The sequence below is a fragment of the Malus domestica genome, chromosome 08 (assembly GCF_042453785.1).
Source record: "Malus domestica chromosome 08, GDT2T_hap1".
NCBI classification, from domain to species: Eukaryota; Viridiplantae; Streptophyta; class Magnoliopsida; order Rosales; family Rosaceae; genus Malus; species Malus domestica.
The window spans coordinates 5882689-5905444 of NC_091668.1; the positions used below are offsets into that span (position 1 = coordinate 5882689).

Genomic DNA, 22756 nt, shown 5'->3' on the forward strand with positions numbered 1-22756 from the left:
TCCTTAAAATAAGATATTCATCATCAAATTACTACGTCATTCACACCCTTTGATAGAATGGCGTCGTATGTAAGAAGTGACGTCTTTTTTAATTCTAAACATTAGTCTCTTGCCACGCGCCTACATGTATGACAATTGACTCTTTTTTGTTGTTTTACATTTTTGTTTATTTTAATTTTACTTATTTTAGATAACATTATTTTATAAAATATGTATGTGGTTTTTTCTTGTGAATTTTTATTTCTATTTTTTTGAAAATTTAATGAGAAACGTAATTTAGTATTATGAAAGCATACCCTTTGTACATTGGGCCGGTGTGTGTTACCAAAACTAAATTTTTATCTCTGGGCCTAATACAAAATGGGTCAACTTGGCCCAACCCTATGGACCCGTTTGGAAATCCATGAAGATTTAAGACCAAAAAAAAAGGCAGAAATTAAATTAAAAAGTCAGGTGATCTAGTGATATTCTTCTTCACATATAAGTAAGTTCAGTTCTCGTAAAAAGCGAATACGAATTTGAATTATATTATTACTAACATATTGTGAGGTTAAGTCGGCCCCCCATTTAGATGGAGAAAGATTCTCGCTGGATCATTTTCCTGAGGATCCCGTGATTGTTCATCGTACATCGTGCGGTTAGTTTTCGTTAGGTACTATTTAAATTTAATTTAAATTTTAAAATAATTTCTGACCATCCTATGTACTATGAACGATCACAATCACAGAATCCTCCATATCCTCAAGAAAAGGATCCGATGATCATTTTTCCAAATAGATAACATCTTTTGTTCAAAAAGAAAAATAAAAATAAAAAGGCGGGTGTACCGGGAATCGTTCCACCGCCCAACCAAACAGGCAAACGCCGTAAGCGAGAGAAACAACAACAGCAAATGAAGGTGCCTCATCCTCTATCCCTCTGACCCTGTCTCACTCTCTCTTGATTTCTTCTATGCATATAGTAATCTTGTACTAATTTGGATGTAAAATTGCGGAATTTGAGGCCATGTATGTTGGATTTTGTTTCAGCCTTGGATGATTTCGTGGTGAAATCGGCCTCCGAAAAGGTGTTCGATCACTTCCGGATATCTCGAAGGCCATCTCTAAGCTCATGGTTCTCAAGGGCGTGGGTTCGGCCACTGCCTCCGCCGTTGTCGTAGCTTATGTGCCCAAGGTGGCGCCTTTCATGTCCGACGAGGTGATTTAATAATTTGGGGTTTCTAGCTGTTGATTTTTGTGTTAGTTGCTTCTGATTTCAGTAATTTCTGCTGTATAATTTTGAAATTAATGTTTGTGTTTGGAATGGTGAAAGGCTATGGTTGCAGCTCTTGGAAACTCCATAGACCATACACTTAAGAGCAGCTTCAGCATGTGCTAGAGCCTGAGGGAAAATGGGGTGAACAGGGCCAGAGAGCCCGACGGATTTGGTCCAGTGTGTGGCAGCCCGAGGGACATGCCCGGCCTGAGGGAGAGGCCTGGCACGAGTTGCTAGCCCAATAGCTCGAAGGCATTCTGACACAAGGCTGACATCGTCCAGACGTCAGCCACATTTTTTTTTTCTATCAGGCGCGTGGCGCTCAAACGTGCGTCGTCCGACAAGATTTCGGAAATTGGGGCTCGCGGCCTATTGAGAAATGTTACCATTAGGAAGCCACGTGGTTTCCCCTCGTCCGTTGGATTTCAATGGCAACAATTTTTGTACCATTGGATTTCCAACGAAAAATAAATAAATAAACCTTATTTAATATCAGTCGTTGGATCTGAGATTAACGGTCCACATTATTCGCTCTTATAAATTAAAAAAAAAACAATTTTAAAAATCAGATATGTTACCGTTGTGCCACGTGGGCGTGGCACAATCTAGAGTGTTGGAATTCAATTTTTTTTAATCCAACGACAGAGATTAATTTGTTGACTAATTTTTTTTAAATGAATAAAAATCCGAAAAAAAATATTTGAAATTTTTTTAAAAATTTGATTTTACTTTTCTATAAATACTTTCTCATTATCTTCTACCTTACACCACAATTTCAGTTTTTCTCAACTACTTTCAACCACATTCCTATCTTTCTCTCAAAGTTTCAATCCAATTTTTTTTCCAATAGAATGACTAATGACTCATGTTGCACAGGTTCTTCGGTAGCGTCATGAGCACAATTTATACGTGTTCCTGAATTGTTCACCGTGTCTGGCTCATATTCATCAACAACATCATAATCGTACTCATCTTCCACAAGAATGTTGTGAAGAATGATGCACATCATTATGATGGATCGAAGCAACTTTACATCAAACATTCTCGTAACACCCCTGACAATCGCCCATCAAGCTTGTAGGATACTAAAACAACGCTCCACATCCTTCTTGCACCCCTCTGACAGCTTGCAAAATGTTTTTCCTTTGTACTTCGCGGACGTGGCACTGTTTTGACAAATGATGGCCACCTTGAGTAAATGCCGTCTGCTAAATAGTATGGTTCATCGTACATATGTCCGTTGACGCAGTACATCACTTTTGGTGCATTTCCTTGCAGGACATCGTTGAACACTAAGGATTGGGTAAGGACTTTGAGGTCATTTTGAGCTCCCTGAACCCCAAAAAGAGCGTGCCAAATCCATGTATTAAAAGATGTCATCGCCTTCAAAATGATAATTTGTGCTCATTTTCTGTTCCTATAAGCCCCTTGCCATGCACTTGGACAGTTTTTCCATGTCCAGTGCATACAATCAATGCTTCTAATCATTCCAGAAAAACCTCGCATCTTGACCTTCTTCAGAAACCTTTGCAGGTCCATGTTAGTAGGTTTTCAGAGGTACTCTACGATGTAGATATATTCAATTGCTCCGCAAAACCTCATCAGGGACTCAAGAATGGTTGATTTCCCCATCCTCGCTATCTCATCCACTTTGTCTGCAGATGCTCCATACGCAAGCATTCACATCGCAACAGTAATTTTTTGCTCAAGAATGAGACCCATCGCACCAAAAGCATCATTCTTTTGCACAAAGTAAGAATCATGGTTGCAAATAGCAATCATGATTTTGTTGAACAAATGTCGTTCCATTCTAAAACGACATCTGAAGTACGTATCAGGAAATGCACTGTTACGAACAAAATAATCGTCTAAGAGCTCCTCACCTCGTCATTGCCTGCTTCTATCAATGTTTCCGAAACAGCTGGGCTTGGAGATCTGAGCCACAACTTGGATGACTCGACGGGATGTGAAGCTCTGGCCATTCTTGCTTCGTCATCTCTTTTTCTACGTTCCTCATCCTCTTCCATCTCATTTTGGGCCACCTGGAATTGAAAATTCCTTCTGATTGGTTAAACAATTCTTCATCTTGCTAATCGATTTCCCACATCATCCTTGAAGAAAAAGATATTGTAAAAAAGAAGCAGAAACTATGAATAATGATACAAATTTTGATTTTGGTGAAGAAGGAAATAGAAACTATGAATAATGATAGAGATCTTAAGAAAATTGGAGTGAGATTTCAGATGATGGATGATGGATTATATAGAGGATTCAGAAAGGATTAGGTTGTAGATAGTGTCACGTGGCATGCCGTCATTCGTTAAAAATCTGATCGAAATCTATCCTCAAAGATTCTGAAAAGGTAACGACACATGGCACGACGGCATTAGATAAAAATCTTATCGAAATCTATCACCAATAATTATCTTTTAGGATAATGACATGTGGTGCAACGAGAACGATTTAAAATTTGATCGAAATCTATCCTTAAAGATTCTGAAAAGGTAACGACATGTGGCACGACGGCATTGGATAAAAATCTCATCGAAATCCATCACCAATAATTGTCTTTTCAGATAATGACACGTGGCGCAACGAGAACGATTAAAAATCTTATCCGAAATTACAAATAAAATGATTTTCTATTCTTTAAAAAAAAATATTTTATTGCCTATTGCCAAGGCTATTCAAGTGCAACGGTGGAGATGCAAAAGACAGTTACTGTTTATTAAGGGCAGTTATTGTTCACTAAGTGGATTAAATAGTGAATAGCCTAGGGGTGGTTTCCCACGATGGAGGTGCTCTAAGTAGTACCTCTTATTCGCGAACAAGAGCTCGTTTGAATGTGCTTTTAAAATGACCGAAATCGCTTTTAGTGAAAATATTTTTTAAAATAATCTTTAGTAAAAATGCTCGTAAATCCTGAAAAAAAACACTTAAAATTGCTTACTGAAAGAAGCACATAATTGGTGCTTCTCGTAGAAAGCACTTACAGTGCTTTTAGAACCAAAAATATTTTTTCTAAAAGTGATTTCAGTCGTTTTAAAAACACATCCAAACAAGAAAGCAAAGGTCAGTCAGTTTCTTCCTGATTTGTTTTACATCGAAAATTACTCGACGATTGTTAGATTGCTAGTACATGAGTTAAACTGTGAGCATACTGTTAGAATAGAACCCTTGACTCCGTATTCTTCTAGGTGATTGTTTCCTATTGTATATTATGTAATTCAATATCATAATTAGGGATGGGCAACGGTTATGGCGGGCAGGTAACCACGGTTATTTACACATAACCATTTATGCTCATACCCACATAACCGTTTACCCGTTGGGTAATTGCCTAAACGGTTATACCCATACCCATAACTGTTTATAAATGGTTAACCATACCCATAACCACATACACATTTAACCGTAACCGTTTAATACTCGTTTACCCATTTACCCTTTTTAACCCGTTTATCTTTTTTTTTTACCATTACCTCTTTTTTCACCAGTCTACATGTTTTTTAACAACTTGAAAATTAAAAAAAAAATTGTCCTAATTTTTTTTTTTTTGACAATTAAACATCGTTATAGGTACATACATTTCCGTATTTTAATTTTTTAAGTTCTTATATCATTTCAATAATTGAAATAATAGTTTACGGACGATATTTTTAACTGTTACCAATGAAGGTAAATATAATATTTGCTAAGTATTATTGGGTTACAAAAATTGTTTAGAAATTTCTGTCAAAACATTTCTGTCAATTTCACTGTTACCCGCAAAGAATTTAAATTAATTTGACGAATTCCTTGATGATGAGAATCATCATTCATGTAGCAGTGTTATTGAGAGAATGACCGATGAATTCCTTGCTAATTTATTGGGTGCTAAGTATTATTAAATCAAGAACATGGTTTGTGTTAGTTTTACATATATAAAATAAATGGGTAAACGGTTACCCGTTTATAACCGCGGTTAATACCCATAACCGCCCATTTAAATTTCGCAGGTAAACGGTTATACCTATAACCGTTTATTTATCTAAACAGTTACCCATAATCGTAACCGTTTAATTTAAATGGACGGGTAACCGCGTTTACCCATAACCAATAAGTATTTGCCCATTCCTAATCATAATTAGTGTGTGTTTCCTACCGTAATGTAATGTGATGCGGTGTGGGGCAAAAGTTCTCTATTGCGGCAGTTGTATAGTGTTCCCTTTCCTATTTACCCGTTATTTGCTGCTCGTGCGATGAGATGATTATGAGAGGGCGCATATACAATCTTCTCGATTTGAAGACTTTCTCGGGGCTTGCAAAACTGTTATCACATTAACTGTAGGCATTCTTTATAACGGTTTAGTGTGCGGTGTTCAATTATAATGTTCAATGTAAGAAAATTGGTATGTTCTGTTCATTTCATTAGCATGTTGTTAAGCAGAGTCGACTTTTGATCATGCAAGTGCCTTGTATTTCAAGTTAATCATACAAGTGATTGAGCTGATGGAGCTTTACATTTACATGGATTTTGCTCCACTTTTAAGTATCTGTTGGAAATATCTGCAGGACTTGAGCATAGAAGGTGAGACCTTCACCCCATCAGATGTCGAGAGAGCTCTGTGGAGTTGCGCTGTTGGGGCCAAGTTATCTTCACAAAAAAGTACCAGACCCCAAAAGTGATACAAGTAAAAACTCCAAGCGGAAGAGAAAGCGTTGATATAGTGCCATGCCATTTAACTGACAATCCTTGTAAGTTTAACTAACTTTTTTTTTTGGTCGAAAAGTTTAACTAACTTGATAACCTAGATTAAAATGCCACTGCTTTTTCGGCTGTTCAAGCCAGCATTTTCATCAACTCATGAACAGCCCCCCTGTGTACTGTATAATGTGTTCCAAGTTCTTAGGCCTAAACCTTGTCACTTCTACTTTGCATTCTACAAACGATGAATCTTCGACCCCAAAGGTAAATGTCCTTATCATCATTACACATTAGTGATTAGGTTTTTCTAAGCCAAAGTCTGAACTTTCAAGGCTAGTGATTGAAGCACTCCTCGTTTAGCCTCCAATCACGAGAAAAATTGTCAAATATCGAATTTGGAGTGCAGATGATCAGTAGTGAACTGCGAAAATCGCTACCCTTGAAATTGATCAAAATAGTGTTCTCGTCTTCCATGCTTTCAGTTGCTGGATTCCAATGCTTATTAGAAGGGCTTGTTACATTTTTCATTTAACTTCTGTGTTTGGTCAAAAGTCTGCAATAAGTAAATTGGGCTGCAACGTCGGAAACCCAGGAGAACAAGCGTTGCCGTGTCATCAGTGGATACATTGTGTCACTATTTCTCGTTACAGATGTATAGACCTGGTGTCATCTACAATTCTGCCAAGTGCGAAATTCAGTTAGTATACGTGTTTGATTAAACTTTAAAACACCCAAATAGGAAGCAAATCTGAAATAAAAATCTTTTCAACTTAATCACTTGCGTTAGGTACTATGTAGGCGCCTCATCCCATCCTTGTGCTTTCCAAAGTTCACCCGTTTGTCTTTTTTCAACAAACAATAGCGTTAGTGGGTTAATTGTTAGTTGCTAGGGAACTTTTATGAGCCTATTTTGGTCAGATGACTCATATCAGATATCTACGTTGATAGATGCAGTTTTGATGATTTGAAAGCACTTGCTTCCTTCTGTTGTGCAGGAGCAGTAGTGGAATCGTGACGAAGAAAGACAAACTAGTCTCGTGGGTGATCATAATTTTTTAGCAGTCTCCTCGAGCACGGCAGCCATCTCCAGTGACATTTAAGCGTTTTCAGCCGCGAGAAAGTCGCTGGAAGCTGACATACGAGGTCACCAAAGTTTTACAATCTTTTCATACAGAATTTAAGGTTTGATTTTTTTTTCCTTTAACTATTTTTTTAAAGAAAAATTAAAGCACCAAAATCTGTTCTAATGGGAAGCTTCACAAAAGCTCTCTCAATGATTTGATGATTCCATTAGTGTGGATGAAAGACTTCCCTTTTGATGTGGACAATGACATTACTTAACGATGATTTGCTGTCATTAACTTAGCCAAAGCTGTTTCGAATCTCATGATACCTACTGGCCCTCACAAAGATGTTTTCATCTTTTTCCACATCGTATATCGACTCTTTCGCTTTTACATTGTGGTGGGCTTCCGGGGTTTATTCAAGTTTTCTTTTTCGTTTGACTAGGTAATTTGACGTGTCGTGATACATGAAGTTTCGCAGCATCTGTAGTACATTGCTCTCTCAAAGTTGTTAACTTGGCATCTCAGACCAATACGTTACCCCTGTCAAGCACTCACATTACCCGTTTTAAAACGTACGCGTTCCTGTTGTTCCCACTTAGTGTTGAAAAACACTGCTCCACAACAATGCTCCACAACAATGCTACATGTTGGAAAGCACTTTCGGGTCGTCCGACTGGTACATTGCTCTTTGGTAATGATCGATCTAGTCTCTAATCACGTACGTTACCACACCAAGCATAAACACCACCTCTTCAAGCACACAAACTCAAGAAAAAAAAAAACTATATACGTGAGAGTTTCCCTTCCTACGGCTCGAATCATTCTCAGCTGCCCCGACAGGAATTCTTTCCTTGTTTGCTGGTCTTCTTCCAATTATCAACTCAAATCCCAATTGGTCTTCTTGCAACTAAAATATATTTTTTCTGATCATTTTATCCACGTGATGACTGATAAAAATATGAAATAACGCCATCATGGAGCGTCCAAGTTTGAAAAAACTTTGTGATTTATCGATCGAAGAAGTCGCATGTGATCCAATATGTGGATAGAGTGTTGGGCTTCTATTCATGCGTTTCAGACTCGAAACTTCTTCATCTCCTAATTTATTGTAGTAGTTTCAAATCACTCTCTCTTCTTAATAATAAGAAGAAATTGTAGCAATAGTCTCTCAATTTTAACCAATTAGAGTAATGACTCATCAACTTAAAATTCATGATCATTGGTCTCTTAACTCAAAAGACATTTCGTCAAAATGAATCATGTTGGAAGAATCCTTGCTACAATTTGGTTCAAGTTGAGGGACTACTGCTTCAATTGGTTTAAAATTGGGAAATCATTTCTCCAATTGAGTTAAAATTGAGGTGCCATTTTTACAATTTTCTCATTTAGTTTTCCATATTTACTTCTTGATTCAGCGTCACATGCATGACATGGAACTAATTTTGACGAAAGTTTTAATTGAGTTGATGAAAATTATCATAACTGCACGTTTTGATGAGTTAAAAGATCAATGGTCATAGATTTTTAGTCAAAGAATCATTATTCCGATTTGACTAAAATTGAGGAATCATTGCTGTAATTTTCTCCAATAATAATAAATTTAAAAGAATAAAAATCGATCCACGAAGTAAAACCAAAGGATAGTAAATTCCTATGCTCTTTTTTGTTCTTGAAAACGACAGTCGTTTCCATTGTTCATTCTCCGAAGAGCAAGTAACTTGATGGAATAATACTAATATTCCAGAACAAATGGTCCTGATTCCTGAGAGGACGAATACGTTGTTTCGTTGTTTGAACGATTCAGAAATGGACAAAGTCACCTAATTCATGCAACAGAATGAGGCAACAAAAGTTGTTAAACCATTTGTGGGACCCGCTCTAATTTCGTCATCGCTCAACTCTTTCACTGCAACTTTGACGTGGTAATTTCTTGCATGATTTATTAGCTCAATGCGAAATGATCCGTTAATGTGTCGGGTTGTTATCAATTTACCTGTTAAGAATATGTTAAGATAATAGATTTCACATGATAATATCCATTAAGATAATGAGTATAATACAAAAAAAACACACACAAACACAAAAAACATAACTCATTTGCTAGGTCTACGACAACTCTTTCAACAATTTCCATGCATCCATCACCAAGCTAGCAATTTCCATGCATCCATCACTTGCATCCATCACCAGGCTAGTTCAAGTAAATTTATTTTAATCGTTAAATTTTTGTTTAAAAATATATAAATTATGATGTTACAGTTAAAACATTTGAAATATATATATATATATATATATATATTTTTTTTTTTTTACCAGAATCCTTTTTTGTTTTAGATTATGTTTTGAGCTTGACTTTGGCCATCACCCAATAATTTAGGCAAAAGAAACCAAATTTACTTGACCTAGCTTGGTTTCTTCAATCTTGGCACCATGTACCTTCAGCCAAAATGCCAAAAAGGAAGACATTTAACTTTTTAGATTATGATCTTTTGGTCCAGCGATATCTAGTCTTTAATTTGCTGAGAAAGCTTTTATTACAAATTTTATGAACGACAAAATCATTTTTTGCACTCCTACAAGATTATACCCGCACTCGTACACTAACAACACAAAAATTATAGTCGCATCTTGTTTATATTCTAACAAAAGGGTAGTGTTTGGTGACTTGATTAAAACAGTAATTAAAATTTTAAACAATATTATATAAACTCTACATATTATAGTTGTCCAGTTTCCATCAGCAACAAGAACTACAATGAACTTGGACTGTTTGGATCCTCAGAAAGTTATTAGCATGAATAGAAAAAAAATGGGATTGGGAAAAACATGGACAGCATAAATCCCCACCAGAAAATGCTCAAGGGCTGCACGTTGACAGTGCATAATTGGATGGTTTAGACCAATCAGAAACTTGACCAAAAAACTGATATATTCATCAGAAAATGACATGTCAATTTTTTATTCACCCTGCTCTAATTTTTCAAAATTTTCAATTCAACTACCATTTTCCTTTTGTACCTTTCTTCCCTTTCCTTATATTTTATGCAATTGTGCTTTTCATTTTGCTTTCTCCTTTTAAGTGGGTTAGCTTAGAACTCGTTCGGAAGTGTTTTTAAAATGATTGAAAATGTTTCTAGAGCAAATGTTTTTTGTTTTCCAAAGCATTGGAAGTGCTTCCTCGTTAGTGCTTCTTCTAGAGAACACTTAAAGTGTCTTCTTTTTTTTCATAATTCATTTGTGTTTTTATTAAGGATTGGTTTCAAAAACGTTTTCAATCATTTTAAAAGCGCTTACAAACGTTCTTTTAATATTTTTTCTATTTTTCTTAGATTAAAAATATAAGAACCCTTTGAATATAAAATAATTTGACGAAATAGTCCAAATTTAAAATAAAAATTTATCTTTCTTGCAGTCGTAAGAGTACACCTAGTTTGATTTTGCATAACTAATGGGTTTATAATAATTAGTAATTAATCATTGATTAGTGATTCGACAAAGAGCAGTGTCCGTATATCAAACACATTGACACAATTAAGTTCCACATAATTGTGATATAACTATTAGGATTAATATTAAATTAAATACTAAATATATCGTTAGTATAATTATTTCAAAATTGCAATAAACTGTCCACTTCGACTGTAATTGTGATCTGGGGGAGGAACGGGGTGGGGAGGACCTTAGACTATTTCTAAAGGAAATGTTAAATTTTAAATATATAAAATTTAAATTTGATAGCTTATGTAGCACTTTGATTTTTTTTTATTTTGTTCTCTACCGATATGTTAAATTTAAACTATTATTTATGGCATTATTTATTTTTTTAATTGTAATAAGTTATTTTTAGAACAAAAAATAATAATACAAATGATAAAAAAAACATTTATTAATCATGAAAAATAGATTTGAAGTTGCAGTCAAATTTGACAGCAACCATTCTTAATGTGGTGATGAAGTCTAAACTTCATCTCATACTTGAGAAACTCTAAAGTTTAGGCTAAAATTGTCAAATTTCGTCGATATTTCCGATATATCTGTTAAATATCGAAAAAACTTTTATGTTTAGTCCAAACTAATGTTTGACATATTATAAAGTTTCATTTTAAATTTACATCAAAAGCAGCCGATAGTATCGATATATCCATCGATATTTCCAATGATATTGATGTATTAAACACTATTTTGATGTCAATTTACATCATGCCACATAAAAATTGACATTTAGATTAGAAAATACTTTGTTTACTATTGTTGCTGATATGGGCTTTTCTATGACTCCTTTAGAGATGCTCTTAAACCTTAATTATGGATTAAGGGCAGTGCTCTTTGATTGCACCCACCACCTAATCGTGATTAGATAATTAAAGATACCAGGTCGAGGTCCTACCTGTTCTCCAACTTTAGGACTTACTACTTTGCTTAATACTTCTTTACATAATTAATTAACTTGTATAATTATGTGCGTGACTTAAAAAATGAAGGAGAAAATCAAAATCAAAAGCTAAGGCATGATCACAAAGTAGAGTTGTAATCCACAAAGTTAAATTATCATTGCTAATCCCAAGCCTAATCCACTGTACAATACAATACTAATTCGGTCATTAGTGCCTTGTTGCATGGCATTTTCTCTGAAATTGCTTAATTATGAAGGAACCGGATCCCCTTCGAATCCTTTAAAACTGAGCTCACTAATCAATGAATCCGGACCGTTGAAATTTGATCCAAATGTTACAAACAGGGAGCCCCTCTAAAAGTTATAATAATTGTAGTAATTTAATCAAATTTTAACGGTCCGGATTCATTAATTAGTGGGCTCAGTTTTGATGGATCCGGAGGGGATCCAGTTCCAATTATGAAATCATTCCATCATTAATCCTCGTGTATATGACTGTGAACACGAAAATTTCTTGAAACAAGAACAAACGTGTACAAAGAAAAATTTTAGTGTTAATGGATTTGTAGGGTTATGATCTCTTTTAACTTGATCCTCTCATTCGATCTCCATAAGATGTTGATTTATGGATGTTGTTGATCCAAGGGCCGTTGAGGCTTCATCTTGGATGAACAGTTGTGTGGATTTGGTGATGTTGTTGATCCAAAAGGGCCGTCGGGGCTTGATCTTAGGATGAACAATTGTGTGGATTTGTTGATGTTGTTGATCCAAAAGGGCCGTCGGGGCTTGATCTTATGATGAACAGTTGTGTGGATTTGTTGATGTTGTTGATCCAAAAGGGCCATTGGGGCTTGATCTTAGGATGAACGGATGATGAACGATGAACACTTTCTTCAAGGATCGTTGAGGCTTGATCTTGAATTGGGCTGGGGAATTTCTTCAAGGGCCGTTGAGGCTTGATCTTGAATATTTTTATTTTTATTTTTATTTTTTTTGAAATTTCTTCAAGGGCCGTCAAGGCTTGATCTTGAATGAAATTGGACCACAAGGAGTTTCATGTGGTAGATGATCTTTAGTTTTGGTAGTGGATGAATCGGCACGTATTTTGTTGCGTTTGTTGACTTTCCACAGCTTTGATCTTGAACTAGGTTGGAGGATTTTCTGGTTTCCTCCGAAGGTCTGAATTTACTTTCCACAAACTTAATCTTGAACTGAATTTGATTCAAGGGTGGTGAATCGGCATGTGCAGCTCACAACGCCTAGAGAGTCGACCCAAGAATTTGAGGGTCAAAACGAGTCCACCAAACCCAGAGTGATTAGAACCCTGATGATATGAGATACTTTTGCTTTTAAAGAAGTAGCGGATGAATCGGCATGTGCTTTGTTGTGCTTGTTTCCATATGCTTCAATGTATCATTTTCCCTTGCCTTATCTGTTCTTCGAGCAGATGTGGTATCTTATCTGGAAGCATAAGATGTTGAAACAATGGGTACTTCGAGAGCAGTGCTAGGTAAGCAATCAGAGAAGGGTTCCAGGCAGTCGGTTCTTGACTGGGAGTTTGACTTCAAGTTCCTATTGATTGCTCTCTTTCTCCTTGTCCTGCAGGTAAGAACAAAGACAAAGAAAAGGATAAGGAGAAATCATGACATGAGATACTCTTGCTTTCGAAGAAGTGGTGGCGATTTGACAGCGTTGCACAACGAAGCTTTGCTCTTTGGCGATGGTACCAGCGAAAGGCTTGTTGAAGTTTCTCGAGCTCTTTGATTAGGGCAATGATGCCGAGCTTGGCTTTGATTTAGCCTCCTCCATCTGGGTTATACAGTTCTGCAGGGAAGGGCGTCGTGCTATAGTGATATGTTCCGGCTCATCATTAATATTTCTGCTTTAATCTCTTGCAGTATTTGTCCATGATGCAGGAGTAGAATGCAACCTTTGCATTTAAATGGTCCTTCAGAACATTACTTCTTAACGACGATGAGTACTTGAGAGCAATGCAAGGTAAGCAATCAGGCAAAGGTTCCTAGCAATCAATTCCAGATCAGAAGTTTGATTTCATGTTCCGACTGATTGCTTTCTTTCTCCTTGTCTTGCAGGTAAGAGCAAGGGTAAATGAAAAGATAGGGAAAAAGCATGATATGAAATACTCTTGCTTTTGATCCTGATGATATGAGATACTTTTGCTTTGGTGTCATTTGTTTGCAGAGGTATTCCCAGAGAGGAAGAAAACTGAGTATTTCGAGAGGCTCTGCTGGGAGTGTACTCTTGGAGGTGAGGAAGAGTTGGGCATTTTTGCAGGTCTGCCTTGCCATGGAGGACAAGAGTCAACATATATAGGAATTTCCCAATAGCTAGTAGTGGTACTATACTTTTACTTTTGTCGACAACCGATGGGTAATTGAAACAGTAAGATTCACGCGTCTTCAACTTTGTCAGAAATCTTTGACAAAGTTGCGCGTGATTTCTGGAAAGCTGAGGTTGCGTGTGAAAGGTGCTGACAAATCCGGAAAAGCTGAACTTTTAAAATTTGAAGAGCGGTGCCTCTTCGATCTCTGAACAATTGGCCTTATTGCCTATTCGATTTGTGATCAAGCGGCATTTTTGCCTCTTCGATTTCTGAACAAGCGGCCCAACTTTTGAAATTCGGGGAGAGATGCCTCCTCGATTTCTAAACAGTCCCTGTTGCCTTGTCTTTTTATAGAGGCATTAATCGTGTTCAAAAACACACTTAGAGAGTTGCCGTCTGTAAGCATTTCCCTCTTTTTGTATTTCTGAGAATTCGATTTACCCGACCTCTTCTTCCTTCATCATTTTTTTGCAAATGGCTTGCCCTCTGATCGTCGTCTTGATTTGAATGTTGGGGAGGATGTTGATATGTCTTCTCCAGACAACATATGACACCTATCATTCTTATCCCCCGCTGGTCCTCTTACAGTTGGGGACTCTGTGATGAAGAATGACATAACCGCTACGGTGGTAGCTAGAAATCTTCTCACCCCCAAGGACAACATGATCCTTTCCAAGCGGTCTGATGAGCTGATTGTTCAAGACTCTATGGCTTTCAGTGTTAAGTGTGCGAGCTCTGTATCAAATATGGGCCAACGCCTTCTTGCTCGAACTCGTCAAGTTGAGTCACTGATGACTGAGGTGGCGAGTCTTAAGCAAGATATTAGAGGGCTTAAACATGAAAACAGAGAGTTGCATATGCTTTCCAATAGTTACTCGACGAGCATTAAAAGAAAACTTGACCAGTTGCAGGAATTCAAAAGTCGGATTCAGAGTGACCATCAGATGTTTGTGGCTTTACTCCAGAGGCACCTATTGCATTCATCATCTGGAGTTTTACCGAGTGTTGAGACTTCAAACAATCAACCTCCGGCGCCTCTTCTTCTTGGAGTTCCGCCGAGTGATGAGGCGCCACCTGATCAACCTTTGTGAAGACTCCCTCTTGTTGTTGTTGTTTTTTTTTTGTACAAAGAAATTGTAATAAGATTGACTTTCATTAGTTAAGTATTTAATAAAACCCTTATTTTTTATTTTGATGTGACTGAACTCGAAAATTGAATGTTCGAGCTACCTACGTACCCCTCCAAAGAAGAGATCAAGTCATAACGTAGTTTAAATACTTTTTTTTTTGTGTGCCGTATGCGTTTTATACTTTTGCGGGCCATGAGCATCTTGGTGCCATTTGCAGTTTTAACTCGTGCAGGCAATGAGCATTTGGTACCGTTTGCAATTTCAGCTCGTGCAGGCAAGGAGCGTGGCGCGTTTGCTTTATGGGTAGTAGCATTTCAAGAATCTCCCATTGATAGGGCTAATGCTCAAGCCGTCTTCCGCCATGATTAGGTAGGCGTCATTGATGTTGTTTGTACCATACTTGACCAATCCCGAAACTACCGAGCACCGGCCAACGCTATACTGTCAAGGACCCAGAAGAGTTCCCCTCCGACCAGGAGGCCAATCACTACTCGACACCTGCACAAAATCAGCGAAGACTTTGGTACAACAGAAAGTGTCAGGTTTTGTGACCTTCGCTTGGTTGCTTCGGTCACTAGTGAGGATAAGTACGTAAATAAATAGAGACAGAGAAGCAAACACAGGATGTACGTGGTTCACCCAGATTGGCTACGTCCACGGAGTAGATGAGTTCTTATTAGTAGTGAAGGGCTTACACAAGTACAAAGGATCAAGCTCTCAATTTAGTGAGTTCTTGTGAATGATTTAACACAAATGGCATTAGGCCATATTGTGGGGGAATGACCCCTATTTATAGAAAAACTTGTAGCTTTGTCACATTGACATGTGTCATGTTATGATTGGTTCTTGATGTCGACACGTGCTGCGCTCTGATTGGCTTCTAATCTTGACACGTGTCGAGTAGTGATTGGCCTCCTGGTCGGAGGGGAACTCTTCTGGGTCCTTGACAGTATAGCGTTGGCCGGTGCTCGGTAGTTTCATGATTGGTCAAGTATGGTACAAACAGTGCTCCCCTAAGTTCCCGAGTGAGGGAAACTCCTCGGTTGGGGACTTGCAAGATCCAATCCCTTGAGTAATCACGAAACTTCTAAGTACCGAAGTGTGGTCTGATCTTCATCTGCCCTTCTCTGGAAGTACCTTTCCTCCATCCGGGAATGGTGTACTTAGCTGATGAAGATGCACAAGGTAATGTATCAATTTCACTTTGAAGCTTACTTGTAGTTTCGGGCTTGGTCAAGTGCGATACAAACCCTATAGTAGGAGTCCCCCAAGTCGCCGAGCTAGGAGATCTGCCGAAAGAGGTGACAGACAAGGTAAGCAGTCAAACTTCCAAGTAAGCAACCCAGGATCAGAGGTTTGACTTCGGCTTCCGGTTGATTGTTCTCCTTCTCCTTGTCTCTCATTCAACTGCCAGGATAAGGAGAAGCAAATGGATAAGAGATGATATGAGATACTTTTGCTTTTGAAGAAGTAACTTTCCACAGGCTTATTCTTGAACTGTGCTGAAGGGTTTTCTGGTGCCCTTCAGAGTATAAGGCCGACTCAAAAATTTGAGGGTCAAAACAAGTCCATCAAATCTAGAGTACGTTCGACCTTGATGATATGGGATACTTTTGCTGTTGACGGAATAATGAATGTGGTATGGAAAGGTGTCGTGCTGTAGTGATCTGTTTCAGCTCACCGTTGAACCTTCTGCTTCAATCTTTTGCATGGCAGAAGTGGTGTGCAACCTTTGCATTTAAATGGTCATTCAGAACATTCCTTCATAGTGACTCATCCACGCTTGGCAGCTTCAGTGTAAAGAGCCAATATCTGATCAACTGTCATGAGGTATTTGCCGGTGGAATTCGTGACCTTGACAGCAGTTGAGGATGAGTACTCGAGAGCAATGCTAAGTAAGCAACCAGGCAAAGGCTCCAGGCAGTCAGTTCCAAATTGGAGGTTTGATTTCAGGTTCCGACTGACTGCTCTCTTTCTCCTTGTCCTGCAGGTGTGGACAAGGACAAAGACAAAGACAGGGAGAAAGCATGATATGGGATACTCTTGCTTTCGACCCTGATGATATGAGATACTCTTGTTCTTGGTGTGGCTTATTTGCTGAGGCATTATCGGGGGGAAATAAAGCTGAGTATTTCGAAAGGTTATGTTGAGGGTGCCTTTTCGAATGCGAGAAAGGGTTGAGCATTTTTGCAGGTTTTTCTGTCCGTTGAGGAGGGAGGTCAATGTATATAGGGATTTCCCAATAACAAGTAGTAATGCTATTCCTTTACCCTTCTTGGTCACAGCAATGTAGTGGGAGCTGCCAGCTTCACGTGTTTTAATTTTGTCAGAGCACTTTGAAAAAGTGGTATGTGGTATCTGGAAAGCTGATGTTACGTGTGAAGATTACAGACAAGCTTTATCTAAGGAAATTTGGCTCTCGAAGTTCTGAGAGTTGTGCCTCTTCGGTTTTCGAACAAGCAATCCCGTCGAGAATCTGACTCTCGAGATTCGGAAAGCGGTGCTACTCCGGTTTTTTAGAAAGTAATTATGTTGGGAGTCTTTTCTCGAATGTGAGTAAAGGTTGGACGTTCTTGCCAACCTGTCTTGCCGCAAAACACGGAGGTCGACACACATAGGGACTTTCCAGTTGTCAAGCAGTGGTGCTGTTCCTTTACCCTTATGGGTAATAGTAGGGTAGCTGGAACTTCGAAATTCTCGTGCCTAAACTTTGTCAGAGATCTTTGACAAAGTTATATGTGGTACCCGAGGAGTTGATGGTGCATATGGAGAGCGGTGATTGAACAGTAAGATTCACGTGCTTTCTACTTCACCAGAAATATTCGACAGAGTGCCCGTAATTTCCGCAAAGCTGATTGTGCATGTGACAGGTGTTGACGAGGCTGAAAAAGCAGGTGCTTCTTCGATTTCTGAGATCGGCCCTCGTGGTCTCTGAGCAGCCCAGCTTTTGAGAAAGCAAACGCCTCTTCGATTTCTGAAGCTCCGTCGAGTGCAAATTTTTATAGAGGCTGACATTAAGTTCCACAGCACACTTGAATCTCTACCAGTAGAAGCACATTTCTTGCACTTCTAAGATCTTGATTTGTCTGACCTCTTCCTTCTTCAACACATTTGAAAATGTCTGGACCCTCCGACCGTCGTTTTGACTTGAACCTTGGAGAAGAGATAGCCACGCCTTCTCCAGACAACATATGGCGCCCATCCTTCATATCCTCTACTGGTCCTCTTACCGTTGGGGATTCTGTGATGAAAAATGATATGACCGCTGCAGTGGTGGCCAGGAACCTTCTCACTCCCAAAGATAACAGACTACTTTCCAAACGGTCTGATGAGTTGGCTGTTAAGGACTCTCTGGCTCTTAGTGTTCAGTGTGCAGGTTCTGTGTCTAATATGGCCCAACGCCTATTTGCTAGAACCCGCCAAGTTGAATCATTGGCTGCTGAAGTGATGAGTCTCAAACAGGAGATTAGAGGGCTCAAGCATGAGAATAAGCAGTTGCACCGGCTCGCCCATGACTATGCTACAAACATGAAGAGGAAGCTTGACCAGATGAAGGAATCTGATGGTAAGGTTTTACTTGATCATCAGCGATTTGTGGGTTTATTCCAAAGGCATTTATTGCCTTCGTCCTCTGGGGCTGTGCCTGGTAATGAAGCTTCAAATGATGAACCTCCAATGCCTCCTCCTTCTGGGGTTTTGTCAAGTACTGAGGCTCCGGATAACCACCCTCCGGTGCTTTCTCTTTCTGGGGCTCTACCGACTGCTGAGACTTCCTCTAAGCAACCTTTGTGAAGGCTCCCTTTTGTTTGTTTATTTTGACTCATGTATATGTACATATTTGTGGCTTATCGAAAATATTAATAAATAAGCTTTGCTTCATTTCAACATATTGTGTTAAATACACCAAAGCCTTCTTCATAAAGTTCTTTGAATTTTTGCTTTTGTTGAAACCTGTATTGTTGAAGCTTTGTGAGTGAAGCATGTAGTTTGAGGTAGTGTTCCCTTAATTTCCCGAGTGAGGAAAACTTCTCGGTTGGAGACTTGAAAAATCCAAGTCACTGAGTGGTTGTGAGACTGCCGAGTATCAAGGTGCAGTAGCATATGGTGGGAGTCCCCCAAGTCTTCAGGCGAAGAGAGTTGCCGAATGAGGTGTCTCGCGTGTTACTAATTTGTCAAAGTAACGAATCCTTGTTTCGATGTCACACATTCGTATATGCTTTATCTAAAAATATTTCCAACTTTTGTGTGTTTGATGCTGCATGCTATTGACTAGACAAGATCAAGTGCAATTAGTAGCTTTTCTCTCTTTTTCATCTTTTCTTTGGTGGAATTGCTTTTCGTTTCCACTAATCAGCCTGAGTGGATGCAAGATAACACCTTTCTCTATAGCTCAGATTGCAAAGTCGTCTTCATGAAAGTTTTTCCTTATCTTGTGAACTACAACATATCCAAATTTGAGATCCATCGGAGTAGTACAACTTCAGAAATTCAAGTATGATGAGTAACTGTTCATCAATGTTCTGTTAATCCGTCAGACTTGTTGTGAGCTTCGAAACTCCATTTTCTCTTGTTCAGATCAACATACTTTCTTCATCGAAGTTGTTCCTCAGCTTGTGAACTACAACATATCCAAATTTGAGATCCCTCGGAGCAGTATAACTCCAGAAATCCAGGTATGATGAATGACTGGTTATTATTTTTCTGTCAACCCGTCAGATTTGTTGTGAGCTTCGAAACTCCATTTTCTCTTGTTCAGATCGGTATGCTTTCTTCATTGAAGTTGTTCCTCAGCTCGTGAACTACAACATATCCAAATTGGAGATCCCTCGGAGCAGTATAACTCCAGAAATCCAGGTATGATGAATGACTGGTTATTATTTTTCTGTCAACCCGTCAGATTTGTTGTGTCATGTTATGATTGGTTCTTGATGTTGACACGTGCTGCGCTCTGATTGGCTTCTAATCTTGACACGTGTCGAGTAGTGATTGGCCTCCTGGTCGGAGGGGAACTCTTCTGGGTCCTTGACAGTATAGCGTTGGCCGGTGCTCGGTAGTTTCGGGATTGGTCAAGTATGGTACAAACAGATGTAAACTTCTTGTACAACGTAAAGTCCATCCCACTTTGATGTGAACTTGCTTTTCGTTTTGTGAGTTGTGATGATAGGCCTACGCAATGCGAGCACGAAATCTCTAGTTTGGAAAGACCTTGGGTGAACCTTCTTGTTGAATGCCTTGGATAGCCGTGCTTGGTAGCATTCCAAGTGTTGTTGAGCTTCGAGCCTTCTTTCGTCGAGTGCTTCCAACTCTTGAAACCGTAGCTTTGCATTTTCCTCTTCAATCAAGCCTTATTGTATATCCATCCTTAATGAGGGGATTTGACTTTCGAGCAGTAGAACAGCTTCCACGCCATATACGAGAGAATAAGGCGTAGCTTGGGTAGGGGTCCTATGTGTTGTCCTATATGCCTAAAGTGCTTCGTTTATTCTTTCGTGACAATCTCTCTTTATTTGACCGATCACATTCTTTAGGAGGTTGCACAACCTTTTGTTGAATGCTTCTGCAAGACCGTTGGCCTGAGCATGATACATGGAAGACTTATGCTGCTTGAACTTGTATTTCTCGCAGAGCTTGTCCACAAGTCGGTTGGAGAACCATTTTCCATTGTCAGTGATAATGTAGCGACGTACACCATATCGGTGGATGATATGCTCTTTGATGAAACGAACGACAATTTCCTTCTTGACTTCCTTTAGGGGTATGGCTTCAGCCCACTTGGAGAAGTAATTTGTTGCAACTAGGATGTAAGTTTCTCCTACATATGACTTTGGCGTAATTGGTCCTACAACGTCTAATCCCCATGCGTCGAATGACCATGAAGCAGTTGTAGGGTGTAATTGTTCAGACGGTTGATGTATGAAGTTGGAGTGGAATTGGCAGGCTTGGCACCTGTTGGCGTGTTCTAGGAAATCCTTCACCATGCTTAGCCAGTAATAGCCCATTCTTTTGAGCTGGAAATGCAGTTTTGGTCCAAACTGATGTGCCCCACATACACTTGAATGTGCTTCTTCCATGGCTTGACCGACTTCTTCCTCACCTAGGCATCTTAGAAGTACCCCTTCAAAAGAGCATCGGTAGAGTGTTCCTTTGTAGTAGAGGAAGCGAGGTGCTCATCAACGTATTTCAGAACGGTGTCTAGGATCATCTGAGAGCTTTCCATGCTCCAAGTAGTCGATCAGTGGCTGTTTCCACTCTTCAGTGTCGACTGGAAGTACTGAGATGACATTTGCATCATCTAGTAACATTTCAGTAACGAGCGGGATCACCCATCTTTGGAAAACTGGCACGTCTACAGCTTCGTCTTCTCCTAGTGTCATACTCGAGGCTAGGTTGGCGAGAGCGTCTGCCATTTGATTTTATTTTCTTGGTACATGTTCTAGTGTCACGGCTTCAAACTTTTGTAGTAGTTGAGTTGCCAGTTGGAAGTATGGGACGAGATCATATTTCTTCACCTCGTATTCAGTTAAGAGTTGATTGATTATGAGCTTGGAGTCGCCATATACCTTAAGGGTTGTGACTTCCATGTTAATCGCCATTTGGAGTCCGATGATCAGCGTTTGGTACTCAGCGACATTATTGGAGCATAGTTCGCTTAGTTGAAGGGAATAGGTAGTATTTGCCTTTGTGGCGACATGAATACTACTCCTGCCCCCGCTCCGTCTGCTCGTGCGGATCCGTCGAAGAACATTGTCCATGTCGGGAAGATGTCGACGTAGAACACCTCATCATCAGGCAAGTCGTTTGAGATTTTCCAATCAGTTGGGATTGGGTGATCGGCAAGGAAGTCTACTAGCGTTTGTCCTTTGACAGCTTTAACTGGGACGTAAATGATCTCGTATTGATTGAGAAGCAACGCCCATTTAGCTAGTCGCCCTGTCAAAACTGGTTTGGACATGACGTATTTGACCGGGTCAGCCTTAGCAACCAGGTGGATGGTGTAAGCATGCATGTAATGCCTGAGCTTCTGGATGGCAAACACCAAGGCAAGGCACATCTTTTCTATTGGGAAGTAGTTCAACTCAGCGTTGGTGAGAGTTCGACTGAGGTAGTAAAGCGCTCATTCTTTCTGGGATTCATTTTCTTGTGCCAAGAGTGCTCAAACTGAACTTTCTTGAGCAGCGATGTACAATATGAGCGGCTTCCCGGGCACAGGCGCTCCCAATACAGGTGAACTTGATAAATATTTTTTTATGCTTTCAAAAGCATTGTGGCATGCTTCGTTCCATACGAGCGGAACATCCTTCTTCATGAGTCGGCTGAACGGTTGACAACGCCCTGCAAGGTTGGAGATGAAATGTCTGATGAAAGCTAGTCGTCCTTGTAGACTTTTCAGCTCGTGCAGGTTTCTTGGCTCAGGCATGTTTTGAATGGCCTTGATCTTTGATTGGTCCACTTCAATGCCACGGTGCTTGACAATGAAGTCGAGGAACTTTCCAGAAGTGACGCCAAATGCACATTTTAACGGGTTCATCTTGAGGTTGTATTTTCGCAACCTTTCAAACACTATTCATAAATCCTTCAAGTGATCTGATCTTTTCTTTGTCTTGACCACCACATTGTCTATGTAACATTCTACGTTCTTGTGCAGCATGTCATTGAAGATTTTCTACATTGCACGTTGATAAGTAGCTTCAGTGTTCTTTAAACCAAAGGGCATTACCTTGTAGCAGTAGATACCTTTTGGAGTGCAGAAGGCTGTTAGTTCCTCGTCTTCAGGAGCCATGCGAATTTGATTGTATCCAGAAGAGCCATCCATAAATGACAATGCCTCGTGGCCAGTGATTGCGTCCACCATGATTTCGATGATTAGCAAAGGGAAGTCAT

At 39.3% G+C, this 22756-nt stretch overlaps 1 pseudogene; it reads left to right on the plus strand.

Moving 5' to 3' along the window:
• Positions 1–571: 571 nt before the first annotated feature.
• Positions 572–7319, plus strand: LOC139197989 (uncharacterized; annotated as a pseudogene).
• Positions 7320–22756: the final 15437 nt, after the last annotated feature.